General features: G+C 41.3%; 1 pseudogene; it reads right to left on the bottom strand.

Annotated features, from left to right (window-relative positions):
• Positions 1–2364: 2364 nt before the first annotated feature.
• Positions 2365–3939, bottom strand: LOC101702782 (bone morphogenetic protein 15-like; annotated as a pseudogene).
• Positions 3940–4187: the final 248 nt, after the last annotated feature.

Genomic DNA, 4187 nt, shown 5'->3' with positions numbered 1-4187 from the left:
GCAAGAGAAACCACCAGCAGTGTGAAGAGACAACCTACAATGTGGAAAAAAATTTTTACTTGCTGTTCCTCAGACAAAGGTCTACTATCTCAAATCTATAAAGAACTTAAAAAGTCAGACCTCCCAAATTTTAAGACCCAATCCAAAAATGGGCATCTGAAATGAACAGACATTTCTCACACAAAGAAGTAGAAATAGCAAATAAATATATGAAAAAAAAATGTTCAATATCTCTTTTGAGAGATGCAAATGAAAACAACCGTGAGATTCCACCTCAGCCCAGAAAAAAAATGGCTACCTTTATGACATCAACCAATAACAAGTGCTGACTGGCCTGTGGGGAAAGAGGAACACTGCTCCACTGCTGGTGGGAGTGTAGACTGGTGCAACCACTGTGAAAATCAGTATGGAGATACCTCAAAGAACTAGGCCTGGAAGTCCCATTTGACCCAGTTATTCCCCTGCTGGGTATCTTCCCCAAAGAATTAAAAGAATCATACCACAGTGATATATGTGCACCCATGTTCATACCATGTTCACAGCAGCACAGTTTGTAATAGCTAAAACTTGGAAACAGCCCAAATGCCCATCAACTGGAGACTGGATAAAGAAAATGTGGTTTTTTTATAAAATGGAGTACTACTCAGCCATAAAGAATGACAAACTAGAGAAATTTATAGCTGAATGGATGCACACTGAGGCCATACTCTTAAGTGAAATAAATAGGACACACATGTGTAAATACTGAATAGTTTCTCTAGTGTGAGAAACTGAAAGTGTAAATAAGAACTAAAAGGTATAATAGATAATGTGAAATAGGAAGAAAAGGGGCAAAGGGAAAGGGGAATTGGGAGGGGTAGGGGAAAGGCAAAAAGGGAATGGAATTAATATGAGAAAATGAAAAAATGGAAACAAAGTCTTTGAAAATAGGGAGGGGTTGAGGGGTTGAAGGGAGGGCAGGGGAATGGGGGAAAAAAATAAGAACCAAGAGAGATTATGTAAAGGCGCAAATTTCCAATGATGAATGTCATTATATTGTAAACCTAAAATGTACCAATAAAATTAAATTTAAAAAAAACAATAATAGATGAAAATAGGATACTCATAATAAAAAGCCCTTCTGCAAATGGGAAAATGGAGAAACAATGTATAAAAGTCACGGTTCATAGCATCGATTAAGCCCGACAGACAGAAATAGCAAATACTCTCTCTGCCATGATAGTGAATTTCCGAATCAACCAGCTTGGCTCTCTGGCCTTCTAACCTTTGTTTGGCTTTGTTTGTTTATGAGTGCAGAGAAAGCATAGAGGAAATTTAAATGAATAGTACCAAGTGAAAGAATCCAACATAAAAATGATATGTACTGTATGAATTCAACTATACAACATTCTGCAAAAGACAAAACTATGGAAACTAAAAAAAAAAGAAAAAAGAAAAATCAGTGGTTGACGGAGGATAAGCATCAGGGAAGGATAAATACACAGAACATAAATGTAAATTCGTACATTTGTCAATACTCATAAAATGTATAGCACCTAATGAGTGAGCCCTAATGTACACTATGGATTTCGGTGATAACCGTATGTCAATAGAGGATCATTGATGACATTCTAGTGTGGGTTGTGCAGGGGTGGGGAGAATTATGAGAAATTTACTTTTGGCTCAATTTTGCTGTGAACCTAAAACTGCTGTAAAAAATAGTCTATTAAACAACAGCAGGTAACAATTTAGCTGGTGGCTTTGCTGTCATGTACGAAGAATCTTCCCTTCTCAGCCAGAATGAGGACATTTGCACTGCCCGGTGATGCCTCTTCTCTGGTTCATTTCTGGAGACTAACTTCTAGTGTAGTGAAGACCTTAGAGTTATTCAGAAATGTATTGGCTTATATAACCAAAAAGGCATGAGGCTGGGCCCTGGCATCAAAGTACTTAACATATGCAGCCAGACATGAATATGTCTCCAATTTTACTGCCACTCCCATGTTGTTATGTTGACTTCATTCTCACGAGGATTTGTTCTCTTCATGAAGTAATAACCTCGAGCATCTCATTCTACCAATTCAGACACTCTTAGACACCCTTGTTTTTTTCAGCAAAATTCAAGCTGCTATCTCATTAGATAGATGATGGGTACTTGCTATGCCTAAGATAACCTCAGTCCATTGTTTCCAAAAGTGTACATAAGGTGCTCCATAGATGATTTGGTAATAAACAAACATTTATTTTGATAAATACCAGGGGTTAGGGGAGGGTAGAGGAACGAATAGGCAGAGCACAGAGGATATTTAGAGCACTGAAATTATTCTGTATGATTTCAAATGGCTAATACCTGTCATTATACATTGTTAAATGTAGAATTCTATGTGCATTTTTGTGTATTTTTTTCAGCTTTAACATTGATATTTATTTCTTGTAAACTCTTTTCCTATTTGTTGGGAAACCAGAGTGAGCTATACTTTCATTCTCACCTACATGTGCAGGACTGTGCAACCATACTCTCATTTCTTTGTACAAAATACTCCCATTTTGCAAGTGCAAGGACCTGAGTTCAAACCCCAGTACCAAAAAACCCCGAAACACCAGAATACTCCCATTTGCCTCAATAAGAAGAACACTCATGGCATTGTACTTATAAGGGGTATAGGAAGGCTGAGGGATACTCTGGTTCACCAGCCTATTAATAAGGCTCTGGATTATGGCGTGATTGGGGGAATTGAGACCATAGTGTAGTACTCAAGGGCAAGTTCCTTTACAGTAATTCGGGGTATAGTGGCGGGGAGCAATGATCCAGTGATCCCAGCCCAACTGACGAAAGCTGCCTGTATAAGGGTGGAGGGAACACTGGTTATTTTCAGACTCATCCTGTTCCTGGGAGGGGGCAGAAACCTCAGATCCAGCACTATCTACTTTCCAAGCCTTTCTTGAGAGAAAAGATTCCCCTCCCATAAACTCCTCCAGGCCACTGGGAAGAAGTTCAGCCTTCCAAGCAGTTTTATGAGTGTCACTGAGATGAAATAGCAAGAAGGCAATATCCATGGATAAAGTGTCATGCTGGTGGAACTCAAGAACCTCACTATTGTTTTGCTGCTGACACAAAAAACGCAGTCATAGGACCCTCCGTCCCTTGCGATTCCAGAGCTTCTGCCGAATGTGTTGGGAGATATCCATCTCTGTCCAGGTCTGAGACATCAGGGACAGCTGTGAGGAACCTCTTCCTGAAGAGTAGTTGTTTGGGCTTTTGGGGACCCAGAGCTCCACATGGCAGGAGAGGCTGAAGTGAGCTAGGTGGAGTTGATGTCGGTAAACCACAGTGCCTCTCACTAATTGGTAAGCTACCAGATTGCGTTCTAGAAGAAAGTTTAGAATACGTGTATGCCAGGAACCTCTAAGAGGCCTTGCTACATTGGCTGAGGGCACCAACAACCTCACCATCGTGGCACCAATCGTGCGGTTTTCCCTCGGGTGCCCATCCGAGTCAGTCGAACGCTGGTACAACTCCAGCATGTACTTCAGGGGAGGACCTTGGAGGTATGGCTTTCTCTATTCCTTTCCAGGGGCTTCTTCTAGCAGCTTCTCAACAAGGGGCATGGTAGGGGTTTCAGCAGGTGGCAAGGTAGGGCTCTCAGGCAGGAAGGTGATAGCAGGCTGCCCTACCTCTGCCATTTGGACTCTATCTTCCAAATAAAGCATCAGTCCAAAAAGAAGAAAGAGTCTAAGAGTGCTGAGGATAATCATCTTGAAAGGCTTGGTATTCAGCAACAGCTTCCAAACTAAGCTCAAAGTATGCCACTGTGACCCCTTTCTTTCACGCAGGTAACCACGACTTAGCTCCACAACCACCGAGGATGGGCCAAGGGGGGAAAAAAAGAAGGGCAGGCAAACAGGTCCTATATTGCCTTCTACTCGAGGATATCCAGAGCCAAAGCAGATCTCCTCACTTGGCCTGTTGGCATGAAACAAAGAGAAAAAGCAAGTAAATAAGCAAGCATGTCTTCTCCACTCTCTAGGGCTGGGAACAAGATAGTACTTCTTCAGGAGGCTGAGATAACACAAGAGAGGTCCATAGCAGAACTTGCTCACCCATTTTTGTGTATTTTTAAAATTACTAGTGTGCCAAAATTTCTGTTTGGCTTAAGAGGAGGCTAAAATAGTAAAGAAGGTAGGAGTCCACTTTATACAGCTTGGGT

This window comes from Heterocephalus glaber, unplaced genomic scaffold (genome assembly GCF_053883595.1).
Source record: "Heterocephalus glaber isolate CG9 unplaced genomic scaffold, H.glaber_assembly_v1.0 deba00001504, whole genome shotgun sequence".
In the NCBI taxonomy this organism is placed as follows: Eukaryota; Metazoa; Chordata; class Mammalia; order Rodentia; family Bathyergidae; genus Heterocephalus; species Heterocephalus glaber.
Note: the sequence above shows the minus strand (reverse complement) of the source record. Positions and strands in the feature narration are given on the sequence as shown.